At 36.4% G+C, this 21,448-nt stretch overlaps 1 protein-coding gene across 2 annotated transcripts in view; it reads left to right on the top strand.

The window, feature by feature from the left end:
• The window catches only part of MANEA (mannosidase endo-alpha), an 87,871-nt gene that overhangs the window by 50,738 nt on the left and 15,685 nt on the right, over positions 1-21,448 (top strand). The window contains exons 6-7 of one of the 2 annotated variants that reach the window (XR_004496466.1): positions 15,584-15,679; positions 20,834-20,900. The gene's annotated coding sequence lies outside the window, so the exon portion shown is untranslated. Of the gene's footprint in view, positions 1-15,583; positions 15,680-20,833; positions 20,901-21,448 lie in introns of those variants that run through there. The other variant, XR_004496467.1, reaches the window with a different exon arrangement.

The raw sequence follows: 21,448 nt of genomic DNA, 5'->3' as shown, positions 1-21,448 counted from the left end.
TGTGTATCACTGGATCACCTCTCTTATGAACTTGTTCTCTCAAGTTACTCTGTAGAGAAGCTCATGGGGCTGGGACTTCAAAGGTTTCTTTAACTATTTACTCAGTCAAGATATTTAATCATGAAAATGTCAACGACGCTTCTTATTCTGGCTTCCTTCAAGCATTCTTTTTGATTTTTATCATATTCATTGGGGTCTCAAATTTGAAAATGAAATCTCAAGAAAACTTGTTAATAATTTTGTATTGGCTGTAGCTGTAACTTTATCAGTTAGGCAATCCAGGGGAAACTATTTGTTTTATAATCCATGAAAAAGTCTCCTTTTAGAAGTATTTATGACTTATTATCTCAGGCATTAGATGCAAGATTTACCTATAATATCAGAATGACAGTGAATCAGTATGAAAATAAGACTGCTGTGGTATTTCCATACTGTCTGGTCTCTGCCTCTTCAAGAAATAGAAGCAGCACACATGACACCCTGACTGCCTTGGCAGACACTAAAACTACTCAAACTCTGAGAGGGCATGAAAACTGTTAAAGTGTTGTTTGCTCTTCAACTAGAAATTGTTTACAATACAGTTCATCTTTAGAACCAGTTATATAGCTGGCAACTTGGAAGGGTCTTTGGAAAACGGTATATTTATTAAAATCACACCCATTTTTAATTTTCTTTTTCTGCTGTTTCAGTCAAGGTTTGGATGGCTCATATTTACTGCTGTCTTTGAGATACAGCATAGAGAGCTTTAACATCCTGCACAAAGCACTAAAGCTATTGGCCTTCTTCCTGATGTTATTTGGCTTCTATGGTTGTTGTGCATTCACCTAGATGATCTTTTCAGATCTCCTCTTGCCATCAGAGAATGAAAGTAACCTTTTCTATAATTGTTTTTTCAAGGAAAAGCAGAGTTCATTTCTCAGAGGATAATAAATGACGGTAATCATCTGATTCCTCCCATAATGCATAGCACCCTCTTTTCAGACAAGAAAAAAATAATAATTCAGGGAAAATAATTAGAAATTAAATTTCTTCTGAGCATTTCTCTTTCAATGAAAACCTCTCTCACCCTTAGTTTTCTACTGGACATATCTAATCTAATCATCAGCTGTCACTAAGTAATTGAATATCCTTGAGTTTGAACTGTTACAGGGACAATGATATATGTCTGTTCCTGTCACTTTTGACTTCACAAAGAGATGGCTTATATATAATTGCCCAAGGTGGTTCAGCATTCAAGCTCACTTTGCCTGCCAGCTATATATATGCATATAAACATACACATTAACACAGTGAAATCAACGAGAGCAGAACATACTGTAGATTACAATATATGAATATATGTATTTATAATCTGTGTAGTGTTTTCTATTCTGTTTTGACATACATTCACCTCTTTTGCATAACTCACTGTAGTAGTTTGACCCTGGCTGGATAAAAGGTGCCCACGAAAGCTGCTCTATCCCTCCTCTCCTAAGCTGGGCAGGGGAGGGGAAAAAAACTTAACAAAAGGCTCATGAGGAAAGATAAGGACAGGGAGCGATCAGCAAGTAATTTCCATCCTGGGCAAAAGAGAGCTGACTTGGGAAAAAATTAATTAAACTTATTATCAAACAAATCAGGGTAGGGTAATGAGAAACAACAATCCTCATGAGGATGTTCTTAACTAGTTAGTTCCAGGCAGAGATGCATTCAGCATATTGGTAAGTTAGAGGTGCTCGTCTCATGCAAAACCTCTTTTTTTTTTTTTTTTAATTTTGATACACAAATAAAATGTGATGGATTTCTCACTGGCACAATTAATAGTTACAGGATTGAGAAGATATTCTTCCCAGGATCTATTTCTTAATGCTAAAATATATCATGGCATTTAATTGACCTAATGCCCTTAGCCAGAGATTTGATATTCTTCTAGATGGTAGATTTCTTCTGCCAAAGTTCATGCTATTTCAGCTCCTACATTACAAGGACAAAAATTAACATGGTGATTTAAGGGACAACCCAGATTTTCAAAGTAAAGCATTTCAATGATGTCATGACAGTATGGGTACAATTTTTATCCAACAGTGTATCAGAGAGAAGTGTCCCTCTGCTTGGTACATATGGTTAGCTGGAAAAATGGAGATGTACTGCTGAGAGGGGAAGAGGAAACTAGTCAGGTGAAAGTATAACACAGGCTATGGAAGAAGACAGCTGTGATACAAAAAAATTTAGTTCATCTAGTTAGCCTAATCACTGCACTGTAATCACTAGCAACCTGGATCTCCTATTTCCAAATTCTAACTCCTAATGTTTAAATTCTTTAATCTACTGCACAAAAATCAGGACACAGAGAGTTGCAGATAAAGAAAAAATGTTGCAGATTATTTAAAGACAGACAAATAATAAATTGCTTAATAGAGTCCTGAATCTCTTCTTCAACAGGTATGACATCTTAGGCACCTAGGGACAAGCTAGACATTACTTCACTCATGAGCAATGTTATCCTCTGCTGCTGCTGTTCACATTTTATATAATATCTTGGTGACTCACCAGTGACTTAAAGAGATTACTATCTTCTGCAGCCTGGAACTTAGGCACAAATGTTCCATCTACACCTTATGTGCATAAATCTGTCCTTTATGGGATATGTCCCCTGTAGAGGTAGGGAATTTTCTGCCTTATCAGTGTTTTGTTAAACACCAACATAGTAGACCTTATTTTGTTTATTCTCACTGCTTGTTTAACTTTGTAATGTTGCTTTTACCAGTTTGTGCTGACAGTGCTTAAATGATTGGTGCTTTCCATTAAATCAGATTTCCATGATGCAAGGCAAGATCTTGGATCAAGTTTCCACCTGATACGCCTTTCAGTATTCCAACAAAATTATTGATGCCACTTGCATGCTGAAAGTAACCTAAATGAGCAACTGTAGGAACAAAGTTGAAATTTTACCCATGTTTCAACAAACAGGAAATAGGAGAATATATCAGGGGGTGTACATAGAGTTAATTATATTTTCATGGTGAGGTCAAATGAGTCCTTCTATGCATTTATTTTGGCTCCTTTCCATCTATGAATTTAGTTGTCCAATAAACACATGCACAGTGTAATTGCTTGTGCAATGCCTGAAATACGAAATCTGATCTTTAGATATATTTGCATTGAATGAAACATATTTTAAAAGTCATGTATGCTGTATCCAGACACAGAGAGGAATGGCAAACAATTTTAGGCATTTTGTGTTGAAGTCAGTAAGGTTAATTTGTGCATGTGTGCAAAGTTTGGCCAGTAAGTTTATTCCAGGAAATCCCCTGAAAATAAGAATCTGAAAATATCTTTCTGTTCAAGTTAAAATAAGCATTTTATAATTTTTTTGAAGATATGATTGCAGAAGCTTTTTTGCTTATTACACTGAGAGTTTTATTTATAAGTACGTTTACTCACACTGCAGTATATGCGTTAAGGATTTGGAACAAAATACTGGAGTTATTATCTGATTTAGTTCTGTATCTGTGCCACAATGTACAATGACTTGTTAGAAGAAAATCGTTGCAAGAAAGAAGAAAAATTAAATTTTAGAGCAATGAATTTGGCATAGTTTTCAGAGAACTATAGAGCAACTGTCCTATGGTGCACAGAATTTGGTAAGGAGATGCCTCAACTCTACTTTTATTTATAACTAGAATCATCACTTTTCAGTGATACAAATTTTTGGAATTTCTTTTTAAACCATTGAGGTACATTCCCTTTCTATAGCTTTCCAGAGTGTGCATTGTATTCCAAGATCATCATATCTTACTGCTGAAAGTCAAGGGATGAATTTGCCCTGAAGGTTTTGCTTTCATCCACAGAGGCAAAAAGGGAGTATCAGCTCTATACCTGTAAGCCCAAAATCATTACATCATCTCTCACACACAATGGAAATAGCATGTGAGAATAACAAGTTGAAGCCCTTTCCCAGCTTTACCAGGAAAGAGGAATTCAAGTAAGCCAAGCCCTGTTACCTGTACTGAAGACAGGCATTTATCCATTGAAGACAGCATGGAAGACATTGACATTCCATGCCAGGTGGAAGACAGACTTATTGAAGATGGTATTAATCGCTGAGCATCAGACTGAGCACTTGTTTATGAATCTGTAAAGTTCACCTCATAGGGAGGCTCACTTTTCTTGGTAGAATAGATGCATTGTATCAAAGGAATCAATTTAGTTTACTAGGTACCACTCTTCAGTGGCTACAGCTCTATTTTATAATAATTCTAAATGTCTTTACTCATGCTATAGAAACATCAACTACCAGTACATGTTATGTTTCTCAATCTCAATTAAAGCTCTATAGATAGAGTTAGATCTATATATATATAGTTAGATCTATAGAACTCTGTACAAATAAAATTACATAACTGTGTTTTAAGGAAAAAGAAACCAAAAACAAACCACTCTGAATTGAATTTCAGTGGCAACTTGACATTAAGTTCCCATGTATATATTCACAAGATCATAGTATGCATTTTTAATTGAAATTTATTATTGTATCTCCAACTATTTTGATATTTCTGCTTAGGGCTGGACTGCAACAGAAGACAAATATAGCTGCTGAAGAATGGAGTAACTAATGTATAAGAAAAGAGATACATGGTGGAAGGCCTAAAAGCAATATCTAGCACAGAGTCCAGCCTTGACCTTAATGATTTTTGACCATCCTCACCTGAATCAGCATTTGCTCAACAATCTCCAATGGTGTAATACGTTTTAATTCTGGCTGAATCATTCAAAAATCCCTTGAATTTTGAAGAGTTAAGAAAAGTTGAGAGAGTTGAGAAAGTTTAATCAGTGCAAAGATTTATTGCACTAATGATGTAGGTGATCAACTGATATCCTAATTGTCTAAAGTATTCATGTACCCAAGCACCACGTAAAAGTTTTTTCATTCCCACTATTGTTCATTTTTTTCTAATGCTGTCTTAGAGTAATGAGTCATTTGGAAGAGATCCAAGACAAACATTATTTAAATCACTTGATCCGTTGACTAAGTTTTTGAAAAATTAACAAGAGCATTGTTTAATACATCATTTTTTTAGTAGCATGGGTTGAGTTAGGGAACTTTTATAAAAGCCTGACTCCATAAGAACTGAGAAATAAATTTTACAGTAGAAAGAGCAAAAACGGTAAGGATGTGGTCTGTGTGAAAAATATTTTTTCCATGGAGTTGGTTTAAAAAAAAATCTAATCACATAAGCTTTCTTTTCCCTTAAAATAAAAACAAAAGAAAAAATGACGGTGCAAATATTTAAAACTGGAATATGTCTTCAAGTGATTCTAAGACCAAACATTTCAATTTCATTTCAGGTAAATTTAGCAAAGGAAAGAACTAGAAATTAAGAAATATAATTGGCAAACCCTCCCAAAACCAGACATGAGAAGAAACATTCCCTCACTTTTTACTCAAGGGCACTCACCTACAGCAGATAAAGCTCAAATTTATTTCTCTCCTCTGCCTCGGGGAATATAACTTTCCATGCAGGGTGCCTCAGCTGCTAAAGAACTCACTGAGCTGAGCAGGCTACTCTCCATCTTTTACTCTCAGGCTGGTCAATTTATTCTAAAATATTTACAATTTATTTTGATCAGTGACTGGAAACTAAGTGTTCTCACTTGCTATCTCTTTACTTAAATCTCTTGAGTAACATCCCAGACAGCTCTTCTGATTATTTTTCTCTCTAACTGAATTAATCTTCAATTATTGCATGGAAGGTGGAACAGTACAAGAATAAGAAATGAATTGGCTATGGCTCGATCACTAGTATGTGATAATTTAGTTCAAATGTGCCTCAGCTCTAAACACAGAAGGACCTTGTCTCAAGGGCAGTCAGTTTTTATGAGAACCTTTCAGTACTGGCTTAGGAGATATGTAAAGGAGTAGAAAGTCCCTCAGTCTCTCCTGTTGGAGCCCCTATAATATGAAAGAGGTAGGTTCATATTCCTTTTGGCAGAACAAACATAAGAAGCAGAATTTCTCACAGGTGTTCAAATGATTCAACAATCAGAGAGAGTGGGGAAGCCCTACACACTCCAGGTTGGTCATAGAAATGTAATCTTGAAAAAAAGGAAACTACCTAGATAGTGACCATGCAAATTGACTGAGAAGGCTAGAACCAGACAACTCGCATTTTTCAAGGAATAGTCTGCTTGCAATACAGACTGGAAATAAAATATCTTCTTTCAGTTTATATTTTCCTCAATAGTAACATACCAGTCATGTTCTAAATTTTTCTTCTCCAGGTCAATCATTTATTTGTCTAAACATCTGAGAAATGATCATTTCACACTCAAATGGGTATTTTGAAAATAAAATGTCATGTTAAAGACATCTTAACCATATGGCCACTCACAACCTAAGGATGTGGAACCAAAGGGAAACTTCCATAACTCAGGAGATTTTTGAGGGGGATCATATCCATTTCAGGGTAAGAAAACTAATAAAAATAAATACATTTTAAAATGACTTTGTGATCAGTATTTATTAAGTCTCCTATAGTATGAACAGAATCAACATTTGTCTTCAATATAAATGTACACAGATTCTTGCAGACATAATTCATTCAATTCAAAATATGCTTCTAGAGATAGAAGGTAAATAAATCAAGGGGGAAAAAATGGCATATACCACCAAAATGATAAAGGTAGAAAATAAACTTTCAGCAGTACATAATTGAAGAGGTTTCACTCAGAAAAACAAACAAACAAACAAACAAACCAACAAAAAACCAGATATCTTTAGTGTTTCTATATACCATCTCTAATGCTGCGTAACAGTATACTTTTTTACAAAACTAATCCATGAAAACTGCTATTAGTGTCCATTAATCTGGATCTGGACAGCAAGACCTTATTCCCCACAGATTTGCCCCAGAATAAAAGTAGTTGCATTAACTGTCTGCAATAGCAGCCTGAAACCTACTCTAGGCCCCATTGTTTATTTCTATCTATGCTTGCAGTGAATCAATATTTAATTTTCAATTCCTCCCACAAAGAAAAAAAAAAAAAGAACTGGAAAATGCTTTATCAGAAAATGTCATTCCCATAAAAAACAAATAATTAAAAACTTAAAAAGCAGGTACACTTCATATAACAGAACACTAGAAAACTACAATGTTTCCAAGTTGTCAAAGGTAGACTAAAGTTGCAAGATAATTTCCCACTGGATTTTTGATTTGATTTTTGTTTTCCCAGAGGGTTTACAACTTTCTTGTTATTTAAAACATACAAAGAATACATATTTTATAAATCTGTCCATAGACAGAAGGATCAACATGGTGCAGATGGAAGATGGATTTTCTCTCTGGCATGCATTCTTTTATGATTTATTTGAAATAAGCTGGAAAAATAAAATTTCCATGCCTATATTAACACATTTCCATATCTTAGCTTTTGTGTTCCCTGAGCACCTATACCTAAAACCAAAAATATTAGATTCAGTGAAAGGCCAAACAGTCTAAACCACAGTTATTCTACTTAAAAACAAGCCACCTCTTATTTACAATATGATTATATCTTATAAAATAATGTCAGTTTTAGGAAATGACAGGTGTATCAGTCAGGACTTCTCTCACATTAAAATCTCTCTTTGTGGTACATTCATCCACACATGCCTCTAATAATTGAGTGATTCTTCCTTTGACTCTTGGTGGCACTATATTAATTCCATCAAATAGTGCCTCCATGTGCAAAGCTACTTGCTCTGATTTTTTTTGAGTATTTGGGACAGGAAGACAGACTGTAAAGAGCTGAATCTGAGTTGAAATGTCATTTTGGCATCCACACCTTAAAAGACCCTGTTTGAAGAAATTACATTACAGGAAAGCAAGTTCTCTAAGCCAGCAACACAAAGAGAAAACTGTTGTTTCCACATGTACTTTATATAGCACATCCTCTGTGATGTGATGGAATACTCTGAACACAGGGATTGGGTTTTGTTTGTAGGGAAGTTTGTTGGAGAGTGTGGAGCCCAGCTCATCAGATCTATTATACCAATAAAATTGCTCGCTCTTAGTTGAGGATTGCAGGCTGAAATTACTCAGGTTCTTTGGGGGAAAAAAAAAGAAAATTAAAAAAAATTAAAGGACAGTGTATCTATTCCCTAGACTTTCAGCAAACTACCCTGAGAAACTATCTGTTGTCAAAAGCAGAGCTGGAACACAATAAGCTTCTCTCTTTCTTTATTTGTTACTTTATCTTGCACTGCTGGAACAGTAACTTTCTCTCCCTTCCAAGGCAATCACAAGGGCAGATTAATTATTCTAGCTCCAGGCTTCAGATTTTTAACATTTAATAGTGCCGCATAATTAATGCAGGTGGTATTTACACATCATTAGATTTTATAAAGGTTTTCCCTTTCTCCTGAAGCTACCATCCAGCTTATTTGTATGAATTATACCCCTTTCTCCCCCTGCTTCACTTCTGGGTTTCCTTATTCTGTTTAGCCTTGTAAAACCATTCTCTGCAGAACACTTACCATCATTTATTAACTCATGCTTTTTATTTCTCCCCCACTCAGAGTTTAACTTTCAGATCTTATATGGAGCTTGGGGGCCTCCTCATAATTTTCTTTCTTGTATTTTCACACTCCAATCCCCCCCCCATCTCACCCCCCAACCCATATTTTCCAGGGAAACTTTGTGAGTCACAGGATCTGCTGAGACCTCAAGCAATCCCCTGGTCCATGTACTACCCTCTTGTGAAGAAAGATCCAAACAGCTCAGATAAATGCTTTTGTCAAACATTGAACTGTCAAAGTGGGTAATGGCAAGCATCCAGGACAGAGTAAAGGGTATTTCAGTGAAGACATTTTGAGCTGAAAAAAGCTCACATGAGTGTTTTCTGTACTTGACAGGGTCAGTAGAAACAAACTGATTATTCTCAACCTTTTCCTAGGGTTTGTTCCAGGTATCTTCGATGTTTGTTAGGAACTAGTGGTAGAAAAAACGAACCTAAATATGCCAAAATTCTTCACAGGGACTGGATGCACTGGTGAAGAATACTTTCTGTTCAAAAGAAAAATAAAATTGTCTATCTCCCAGAAGATGCCTAGAAGGAACTTCTCCTTTCCCACATTGTTTGGCCTTCTGGATGGACAGGATATTTTGTCAGTCCAACATAGCAACTCTTGAGTGTGACCCCTCTTGAGACCTCATCTTTTTTCTGTTTCCTAACAAAGATAAGCTGAAGATCTCTATCATCAAGGCCCTTTGCAGATATATTCACTTTACCTATGAAGGCTTCACTCATTGCTGAAATGTCAGGTCTCACTTCCAGTCAGACTGAGGAGTCAGCGTCACTAATATTTGGCTTTAAAAAAAAAACCCAAACCAACAAAACCCCTAAAAACTTTGATCTTTTTATCCAAAGTCATACCTCAGATTTACTTCTCATAACATCAGCAAAGCTGTTTATTATCCTTTTTTGTCACAGTGACTGCAAGCTTGACAATACTGAAATTGCTATCCTTAACTTTGAGAACAAAACTTGTATCCTGATTTATTTTTTTCACTATTTTTTTTAGTGCCTAGTTCATCTATTGCCCTGACCTTATGCACAGTTAGAAAACTGTTGAAGGTAGGGACTGTACCTTTTTGTTCTACAATGTCCAGAAATAATAAAAGTCATAATCCATGACTACTTCTGGCTTAGCAAGCTTTCAGAGTCTAGATAAAAATCTAGCTCTAGATGAACCTATTTATATCTATCTAGGTATCTGTTTATATGCATCTATTACATATCTAATGAGTCCATCTTAACATTAATATCAATACTTAAATTTATTAGGAAAGACAAGCAAGGTAGCAGGGCTTTCAAATTCCTCAGAAAACCAGTAATTCTGACCAGGGTTATTACTGAAGAAAAAGGCAGATGACTCAGCTTCTTAATATCTCAACTCAAGCAATGAAAATACAAGTTAAAAAGAAAAATGATGGCCTCATCTTGATTTATTTGGTAACGCCAAGTCTATATTCATACCACAAATGCCAGAGGGTAGAAACTTCTGCAGCAGAAGCTGGACTAATTTATTTTACTTAGCACAGCATTGACTAACTGAAAACTTTTAAATCTACTCTTCACAGAGTTTCCAGTACTTTTACAGTGCTGCTTGCAAGAGTTTCAAAATGCTCAAATGGATCTGCAGAACTGGAGTCTGAGGTGTAGGCAGTCAAATAAAACCACTTCTGGGAAATACAGATAGGCTGGAAGCATAGCCTTCAGGTGGAAAGCTAGCCTACCAAAGGAAACCTAATTAGTCCTGACTCAGCCTAGCCAAACAGGGACATAAAGCTCTTTAAGAAAATGACATTATATCTTCTTGAGCATTGACTCACAAGATCAGAAATAAAAATTATTTACCTTATCCAAAAGAAAAGATATATTAGTTGATAAATTGCTGTACAACTCTTAACCTATGAGGGAGAAAGCAATCATGCCCTAGGACATACCGTGAAGTCACAGTCCGTCTCAGGTAATAACCTGAAAGGGTAATTGATCACAGAATCACAGAATGGGTCATGTTGAAAGGGAATGCAGTGGATCATCTGGTCCCACTTCCCCGCTCCAGCAGGGTCATCCTACAGCACACAGCACAGGATTGTGTGCGGACAGTTCTGGAATATCTCCAGGGAGGGATCCTGGAAGTGCAGCCTAATTGCAAACAGTGGTTGGGTGTGACAGATGCTGGACCCATACAGAGTGTTCTTTTTCATATATAAGCACAGGTATTGTACACTGCATATTTCATTTAAAATATCAGGAGGGCAGGAAGCTGAGAAGAAGACTGTGTATTATTACATAGGTCCTGGCCTCTGGGCCACACTGTGCAGTCTGTTGGTCTGGAGAGACCCAGCTTGCAAAGATGTGGAGGGGCTGTTTGTTGCTTTTTTTGTGTTTTTTTTTTTTTCTCCACGATGTTATTTGTTTCATAGAGTGGTTGTAAACCATTTCCCTGCTTGAAAGAGTTATTATGTACCAGACTATATTATTTTGTGCCCTAATAAAACCTAGCATAGAAGATTGAAAGCCTTTAGGTTCTTTTGATAATTTCACTAACAAGAAAAGTCTATGGAGGCTTTTCTGCATCTTAGCTCTGGTTAATTTAAGACCTTCCACATAGATATTTTCTAAATCTTTTTCTTTCTTTCAAATGTATCTCATGTACAAAACATTAATTTTTTATATATGGCTTGCTTGTATCTTCAATGTGAAGGAGAAATCACTACTAAAGTTACTGAAAAGTTCATCCTAAAATAAAAAATAAATCACATGTGATTAGTTTAAAATATTAATGTGTAAAAACTAAAGTTTTCTTTAGAGCTAAAAATATCTTTGATTCTTAAATGAAGGAGAAGGAAAAAACAATGGAAATTAAATATTGATTTAACAAAAATAGGCAGTTAATCCTTTATGTACAATTTCCTATTCATAGATCCACCATGATTGTAGAAGCAAAGTAATTAACAAAAAGCATGATTTTACAGGCAAATTTCTCGTCTTGAATCTTGTAAGGAGGACTCAGGACAGCACCAAACCCAGCTCTCCATCCAGAGCCTGGTCTCACAGCCATGCTCTGCTGGCAAGGGCAGAGGAACATTCTGCACCTCTGTCCCTCCTGGGTGCAGCTGAGCATCAGCACAAATCAATCTTCCCTGCAGTCTGTCCTACTGAGTCAGGCACTGGCATTGCTGAAGTATTGGCACACTTTGTGATAGGCTTTGGTGCAGGGCTGGAGACAGCCAGCTGAAGCTGGTGGCTTCTTTAATCACCCCATCGGAATTCAGTGGAAGTCATTTGCCTGAGTCCTGAAACACTGAAATGAGATGATTTGGCCAACATCCCATTAGAGATCATTTCAGGAGCAAGGAAGAAAATTATGGTCTCCTCACTTGAAGACTTACATTCTGCCGTGTAAGATATTCTCTATAAAGTGAATGCTTCTTTCTTTAGACTCAGCTGAGAAAATCCACACACCCCAGCTTCTATCAATTAAACAAGTTGAAGCAGTAGATTTACCTAGTTCCCCATTCAGGGCTGCAGAGCAATTGTCAAAAAAAATCCGCCCTCAAGCTTGAAAATCCTTACTTCATTAAAAGAAAGAAAAAAAATAAAATAAAAAGAGGGGAAGTTAAGAAAGGTTTTAGGGACATTTAAAGGTAAATCTCTGCTATAGTTGCAGAGTCACCATGCTCTCAGACAGACTAAATAGCATACTGGAAGAAACTTAGAGGAGGGCCATGAGTTCTTTGTGATAAATTCTATCACCTAATTGAAGACAGATTTGGGATGGTTTCCTTATCTCTGAAGGAATTCAGCCCAACCTGTTTTTTATTACATTTTCTCTGCCTGAGAGGGCTGATCATCAAGGTGAGGATCAGTACTATAAGTATATATATATATATATATATATATATATATATACACATATTAGTACTGTAAGGGGTGTTATTTAAAGGTATTCCCCCTTTGAAGCAGAGAGTAGCATGTCCAGTGGCAGGAGTTCAGGTTTCTAGATAAAGTACACCTATAACCAGTTAATATGTGTAGATCTTCTGTTTTATTTTAATATTATGTACATTAAAAACTATCCAGTTTATTTTTATATGAAACCCCAGGATTGTATTGATTTTATTTTTATGGAAACTGATTAGGTATGTAACACAACTGCACTGCTCTTCACTGTGTCTGAAGTAGTTTGGAGGAAAGTCTCCCTTTCTCAAGGATACCACAAATTGATGCAGCTTTCTGTTTTTCTATTTTCCAATTTGGATGTTCTGTCAGATAATATGTGTGCTGATGTGTGGAGCTTTTAGGAGCTCTTTTTAAGATAATCAAAAGAGGTTTCAGGACAGGATCCTAAAGCAGAGAAGCAACTGTATTACTTTGGCACACAGGCCTGTTATTTTGACTCAGTTAACCTATCAATTTATTTGTCTTTCAGATTTAATAAATAATTTTATAATCTATCCTACCAAATCATTTAAACAGTTCTTTCAGTTTTAGTAGAATTTTTAGTTTTACACTGTTCATTTGATCATTCCAGCAGGGTACAAAACTGTGCCTTCAGGCACAGCCTGTTGTGAGAAGCTGTGTGAAGATGCACTGCCTCATGGGGCTCGAAAAGATGCTTCCTTCATCACTGAGTTATCTCTCAAAGCTGCCTGGTTCCACTATAGGAAAATAATTGATACTCACTTTTAGATTGCTGCAGTATATTCTCATTTCACTGCTAAGCCAATTCACTTAGAATTGAGGTAGAGATAGAGGCTTTTTTCTGACCCTTAACTGGCATCTTTCCCACAGGATGGCAATCAAATGTGCTTTCATAAGAACATGGGTTTCTGCTCCGTTTGGCCCTGATATGATCTCTGCCAGGTCTTTACTTGCAGAAGTATCACTGAATCCTCAGGGGAGACTGAAAAATAAACTGGTTTTCCAGATTTTAAACAGAGAGTTAATTTACTTTGGGCTTTGCTTGGACAAATCAGAGTAGCTGCTCTTTCAGTTTTCAGATTTAAAAAAACTCATAGAAGGCTATGTAGTGATTCCTGAAAAAGTCTCCCTCAGACAAGATCAAATTATTTTCAGCTCAATGAATTACCCAATATTAGGCCCTGCATCTTGCTATCACTTGAAAGGAGTAGTAGAAAGCCTACCTTTCTACTATCATGGTCAAGATCAACCAGCAACTACCTTTCCTGAGCCTTCCAGCTGTCTGTCCAGCTGTCCAGTACTTCATGCCAAAAATGCCCTTTGCCTTCCCACTTCTTAGTTTCCTGTTCCACCTTCTTCCACTGTCTGTCTGTGATCCCTATATCAAATAAAGATTTTTTTTTTTTTAATATGAAAACCAATCATTCTAATGTAACAACAACAGCTCTCTTTAGCATCTGCACATCTATGTTTTGGCAGTGAATAGAGATGTTTGACAAGGCCATTCAGTTAATATTCACCATGTTTGATAAACTCACTGAGAAGAACTTACTGCAAAATCAAAACAGTAGTCTTTAAACGATTCAACATTGTTATTCACTGAGGTAGAATGTATCCTATGGCACTACAAAGGTCACCTTGAAATTTAGAGAAGCAGTTGCATGGCTAGCTGAAATTGGTAATTAGAAAATTAATTCCGTAGTCAAGATACCAGACTGAATTAGCATGTTATTGAAGATCCATTTAAGATTACATTTACTTCTCCAAGAAATGATTTGTCATTTCCATTGCTAACAATAACATAGAGTTTATTCCTAACACAGCAAAACTCTTTCTGCTCCTCACCAGCAGTGTTAGCTGTGACAATCCTGCTTCCATTGAGGCTTTGCCTCAAAGATACCTCATATTCAGAGCTGTCTTAAATAAGTTCTTGAATCAGGTACCAAATCTTACCCATTGATCTTGCTCAGTAATATAATTGCAGCTTTATGGATTTTGATGGAGTTACGTGAGTGCAATGTATCAACCTCATTAGAGGTTTTTGAAGTCCAGCCCAGTTGGACTACATGTATCTCCCTCAGGTCCAACTGAAATAAATACTTCTAAGGGGGTGCAATATTAAAACCCTATCTGTTTCTAGTCTAATTACCTAACAGAGTCCTAATGTAAAAGCTAGGGATGATAAAATTTCATTTAATTAGCAGATAGATAACCTGGCCTGCTGAAGGAATTATTTGCTTTATACTGAGATTTCTAGGGAAAGAGAGACTTTCTGAGAAGCTACAATAACTGAAAAGAAACTGAGAGAATTTTCATCAGCTTCAGTGGAAGGGAGCAGGATATCATTATAAACATATAGGTATTTTCTGCAGACTTTTTAGTCTAGTGTGACAGAAGATATTTAAATTCTAGTCTGCTGTTTTCCCTTTTACTATCATTATTATCACACATCCTATATTGTAGTTCTATATTTCTAAATGTATTTTTCACAAATTCTCTTTTTTGAGTTTATTCAAAATGCATATTATCCAAGCATATACTCACAGTAACCAACATTTGCACATACCACATGGTGGGACTGAGATTTCTGTTTACTTAGTTCCTTTTCTGGCCTGCGCGTATTGCATAAAGGAAAAGTTTTCAAAAGCAGCTACTTGGCTTAGGAACTAAATTCCATTTTCAAGATATATTTATGCACTTAAGAACACTTAGGCTCAGTGACTTCAAAGTCCATTTGGAAAGATGATTTGAAAATCACAGATAAAACCAATTATTTCAGCACAAACTGAGATTCAGGCAGGCAGAAAAAAAAGTACGAGTAGATGATTAAGAACATTACAGCAGATAAAAGAAAACATGTAAACTGAAAATTAGGTATAAAAACCATCTCATACAATTTGAGAAACTAAATGCAAGGTAGCTGAAGAGAGGAGAAGAGGTTGTGTTGTGGCTACTGATTGAAACTGTCCATGGGTTTTGCTTCTCCTTTTTTTTTTTTTCCTGAATCGTAATATTTTCTTCACACTGACAAAATTAACTTGCATATTCTGGGTCAGACATTTGCTCCTTGGCTGCAGACCTGGCTAGTAGCCCTCTTTAGAAATGTAATATGTACATTTCCCTCACTTGCTAGGCCTATGCAGAGAAGCGGCTATTCTTGAAGACCCATTTCAAAGGAGAGGCTGGACTAGAAGATCTCCAGAGGTTCCTTCAAACCAAAGTTAACATGGTATAGTATAGTATTCTGAACACTCCATTTCCTGTAATGTACCTTAATTTCACCAAGCTTTTTGGGTGAAAAGGATAAAGCCCTGTGTGCCTGCAACTGCTGTGTGCATCTGCAGCTGCAGTGAAGTTGTGATCATTTGAAAATTCATTGACTCCATTTAACACAATTAAAAGAATAGTAAGAGATAATGCACACTATGCTGGAGGTGTTTAAACCAGGGAACTTACATCCTCTTTTCAGGAAAAAAAAAAACAAACCAAATAAAACCCAAGAAAAATTAAAGACCTTGAAGGAAACCGCTAGACAGAATGATGAATAATATCTGTCTTGTACATCACATGAGGGGAAAGGAAAGCAGCACCTCTGCCACTCAGAACTGGAAGGAAGGAAAAGGAAATGGCACATTCTCTCTCCAGAAACATGCTGTACTTCTGAAATGTGCAGTACTGTCTATAACCTTTGTTATATCGGTTTTGGTTGGCATAGCATGGGACTTGCAAGGAAAGGTCATTAAAGCCAAAAAGGCAGTGTGGGTGAATTGATGAAAGAAAAATTACAACAATTTCCAGGTAAAAAGTACAGGAAATCAATTGTTCATGCACGTCAGCATGAAATTAAGATAACTGCATGCAGAATCAGAGCCATCTCTGTCATATTTATATGAAAGTGTTACCAGATATTACTCCAGGAATTACTCAGGAATTTTCCTAAACTAGTCTGGAAAAATAACTTTGAGTAACATCCATTTGTTCAACTCAGCTTGTAGTTGGCACATCTGAAAGCTCTTAGGTCTTAAATTTAAAAAGAACTGTATACAAACAACAAAGCAGCCTGGAATTTGTGGATATTTTCCCCCTGGTTAACATAAAAAATCATTTATACTTGAAGGCCCACTATTCTGCAGGTACTACACAGCCTGTTTTTTGTCTTGCATTTAGCCCAGAGTTGTAACCCGTAACCAAGCCATGTAACATTGAGATCACATGCAGGGATTAAACTGTTTGAATGAATATACTTAATGCCTCCTAACACATTCACAGAAAATCAGCTGAGTTCCATGTTGCTGGTGCTGGCTTTCCTACAGGTAATTGGTGATGACTATTCACTGGTGGCACATCAATTTACTTCTTATCCCCCTTTCTCAAACTATCATCTCCCTTTTTTTTTATCAGAATACTGTTCAGTAAAATTGATTTTATCCTATTAATAGCTTCATTTTTCTTTAATATCTGTAGAGGCAGGCAGCTATAAAGGCTGATTGTTTCCCAGTTAGCACAGCCTGTAAATTAGTGGGAACATAAGAACCCTTCCTATCTTTGTAGGTTTGGCAGAAACAGGAAATTTTCATTTAAAAAGATAATGTACTTCAACTAACAAGACTGAACTACTTTAAGGGTTATTAACTGTGTTGCATCCCTGTCAGTCCTATTACAAGCAATGAAAATTCTTTCTGTTCCAAAATCCAGAAGGAGAATAATACAACCATAAGCCTGTGTGGCTGCTGGGGTGTGTACGTGTGTGTAGATGTTTGTACTGTTTATGTATGTAGATGTTTGTGTGTAACCTGGAGGTTAGTCTGTGTTTTTGGGGATGCCTGTGTGCTTCCCATTCCACTGACAAAAAGGAGGGAACACAGTAGGAGCCCATGCCCTGACAGTGACACCTGCAGGGACTTACTCAGGTGGGGTGGCAGTGCTTGTGATCCGTGGTGCCAGGGCCGACTGGGGATAGCTGGGGACTTGAGGGGATGAGGTGAAGAGGAGGTAGGGGAGGAAATGTTCTTGGGGATTAGTTACTGGGGCTGGGAAAGAAATTGTTTATTAATTCTCTGTACGTGTCTGGTATCATTTGTTTGTTGGATTGCCAATATTGACCCTGAATATATAGCACAGTGATTGTCCTGGATATATAACACACTGATTGTCAGTTAATTAGGGGTCATTAATAAGTCAGTAAACAACTTTGAATGAGTTGAATTAAGCCACACGAACTGAGATGTTTTTCTCCCTGCAGCAATAGCTATTGTAAGAGCTGCTTTGCTCAGACAGCAACTAGAGGGGAAACTCAGGAGCAGTGTGTCACAATCAGAATGCCTCTGGCTCTGCTCTGGCAGGCTGCAGGAGCCAGATCATTTTCTATCCCCAGGATAGGAGCAGCCCAGACTCTGCAGTAACGTGGCTTCTCAAAAACTGCCAAATTTTACTTTTCTCCCACATTTGCTTCTGACTCCTCTTGCATGAGGAGCTGAGAGGTGTGCATATTACCTGTTTCCCTTTGCTGAACTCATTTGCATCACTCCAAGCCTGTATATAGTGGATATGCTCTTCATTTAATGTGTATGCTCTTCCCCATCCAGAAGTGTCTTTGAAGAGTAATTTGGGTAGGGAAAGATTTCAGTAGACAGTCTGAATTTTATTAGCTCACCAAATCTGAGTTTTGAGACTCTTTTGGTGTGTAGGTCATAGGAAATAGTCTAAACTATACCCCAAGAGCAGCTGCTGTTCAGCCAAGGCTTGGATTTCAGCTCAGTCAGAGGGCCTAAAAGACTCTCTAGTATATAAAGATTTTTGATCCTAAGAGAGAATTTTCAGCTTTTAAGGACATCAGACATCAATTTTTACTTTAATCACAAGTAAACCAAGAAGGAAATTAGACCTATAATCTTTTATCCAGCTTGAGTGGAACCTTCCTTGAGTGGAACTTTTCTAAACTCGGCTCTTATTTAACCATACTTTGAACTCTTGACTTTGTGAGAAATAGTGTAAAATCTTAACTGTCTTAAGAAGAAAAATCCATGTTGACTAGCTTTTGCCCCCCAAGGCATAGAGCAAATCCCCAGCATCCTATAGAATAATTCTTGCATTGCACATATAGTCCAAAAACGAAAAAACAGATTTTTTAAGCTCCAAGTGGAAAATTAAAATATTAGAAGAAAGAATAAGTCCTTCCTTAGGTCTCCCTGCTCTTAAACTGAACAATGGTTAGGAAAGTTACCTTTAAACAAGGTGCTGTAGTTTATTCCTGCATTCAGCAATGCAGTGCTCTTCTGTTCCTCAGAGGCAGTTCAGGGTATTTCAGCCAGAACAGATCTGTCTCTCCCCAAGAATTTGAGATGCGCTTTCCATTATCTTAATTGACTTCTTCCCTAAAAATATGTCAATAAATTGAATATTAATGTAAAAGGTATTCACAGTTCCAAATAAAATTAACCTATACCACTAAATTACAGAAGAGTTGATCTTATTTATAAAGACTTGGTTTTGAAGAATGTTGTTTCAATTTTTTATGCTATTGAAATTACTGTTCATGAACATTAGACTGATCACTGAGCAGTAAAGGTCTATCACTAAATATTGACAAAAATTGTAACAGTAGCATATTATTCTTTTTTCTTTTTCTTTAAAATAGAATCAGTCACTTCTTTGGGGACTGAAAAGGAAATTATATTAATATATTAATAATTATACCAATTCTAAATTGGTAGGAATACTCTTGAATGGAGAATAATAGCAAAGACTAGTTTGCCACACTTATAAAGAACACCAGTTGATTGCTAGAGATGTTATGTAAGTATAGAGTATTTGCCAATTTTGCAATTGCAGGATGAACAATAAAAGAGAATATTTAAAGTCAAATTTTCAACTTCCAGACAATACTTTTGGACTAACAATGTTTTAATAGTTTGCCTTGTTGATGCTCCTGCTTGGTCCATAATCATTTCCAATTCCTCTATTTCCTTCTGTGAAATCACCCTGAAAAATATCTCCACTGAAAGACACAAATCAGGCTCAACAACTTCTACTGAAGAATTAACACATGTTAAAACTTCAGGCTGCCTCAAGCCCAGCAGTCTGATTTGCATAACCTTCTTTATAAAATATAAAAAAAAAAAAGGCTATTAACCTCCACCCACATCAAGAGTAATGAACAGTTTTAGCATAAATTTTAATTATAGAAAATCCCATTTCTTTTGAATCTCTGTGTTGCAATAATTTTAGCAATGATGTTTTAAAACGTTTCTTTCTTCCCATATAGGTTTCCCACCAATATTTCTTATAAATGGAGACATTTTATATACTGGAAATGAGGGATATAAACTATATAGTTTTACAACTGTTCTCAACAATGTGTCAGGGGAAAAACGCAAGCATGACAGAAAATGCAAACTTCAAAAAGTAAGAATGTTCAGAGGTATTTAAATATGATTCAGTATATAAGGACAAAAATATTTCATTTTAGAATAAATTGACCTTTCATATTAAGATTGTCCTTATTTCAAAATTGCCATTAAAATACTCTAAGAATTGGTTATTGCTTTCAATATATTCATCACTGCTTAAAGTCAGGACTTCTAGACACAACCAGTATTAATTATGTAGGAAAGAAATGCTGTAGAAGATTCAAGGGGCTGTGACTTTTTCCTCCACACAGAGGGAGCTGTGGGGTCATTTGCAGTCTCAGTATACAGAATATTTTTGCCTCTGTGTGTGCTTACAGAACAGGACATGTCACATAGGGACATCAAAAGCTGCCAAACACAGTGAAAACAAAGACATTGCAGTGAGCACTCGGGTCTGGAATTTGGCCTTTTCCTCCTTGAATGCAGCTTTTAAAGATGTATGCAGTCATATTTGATAGAATTGTGGCCAGCAATGACCTTGTGCCTTAAAATGCACCCATTCTCAAAAATTCATGGTGTGACCAAGGAGGTGTGAACTTAAATAGGGTGATACATAAAGTAAAAATTATCTCTCATGGCACAGATAAACAAATTGTTTTGCTTTAATCAGATTAGAGACAAAGCAACACAGGAGTCTGTTCTCAAAAGTAGCAAAGCATTGCATTGGAGGGCCTGTTATTTACCTGTACTGAGGTGAAGCTCAGTAACACTTCAGTAAGCTAGAAGAAGAAAGATTGAGTGCTCTCCTTGGAAAATGACAGCTCCTGGGAAGTTTAAACCAAGTAATATAGCAGTCAAGGGGACAATTCTAACAGTCTCCTGTTTTTCTCAATTCTTACTGAAAAAACAAGGTAAAATTTTTAGCCATAATTTTCAGCTGGATGGAGAGGAGGAAAAGTTACTCTATGGGTACAGGAATGGATAAAATTGTTGTTATAACAAACAAATACTAAACATCTTCCCCTGTCTTTCAGCATATATTATATCCTGTGCAGCTACATATTCTGTTCTCAGTGGGGTTGTTACTGGCTGAATCACAAGGTAAAAATCAGTAATTTTTTATGCTTTTGGTATCTCATTTTTATGATTCTTCTGCTGTATCCAAACATTTCAGTCATTCTTGTTTTTCTGCGGATAAAGATTTCAATAGTGATAGTAACTCACAGTGAGATGGATTTTTTTCCCCCTTCACTGAAAAATCAAAAGAACCACAGTATGATCCCAGCATTGTCTTCTTCATTGCTCTGGGAGACAGCCAAATGTTACCAACAGATACTATTCATGAGATTCATATATCATGTTCAAAAGGAGAAAAAAAATATCTATGTTCCCAGTAATACATTGTAAAATACCAGGATAAACAACAGCTTAAAAGACCTATTAAATAATTTGTACCACCAGGAGAGAGCAAAGCCCTGTTAACCATCCTTTGTCACAGCAAGCTTTTCTGTCTGTTCTGTTTGGTGGAAGGTCAGTATGGGGAGCAAACTAGGAAAAATTCTGGTATGGGTGCTCCAAAAGCAGTTTTATAATCATATCTCTATCTGAAATGTTATTTTCCTTTTAGATGCAAATTTCTCACAGATGAA

The sequence above is a fragment of the Parus major genome, chromosome 3, assembly GCF_001522545.3.
Source record: "Parus major isolate Abel chromosome 3, Parus_major1.1, whole genome shotgun sequence".
NCBI classification, from domain to species: domain Eukaryota; kingdom Metazoa; phylum Chordata; class Aves; order Passeriformes; family Paridae; genus Parus; species Parus major.
The sequence above is the reverse complement of the archived record's forward strand: the minus strand, read 5'-3'. Positions and strand labels throughout refer to the sequence as shown.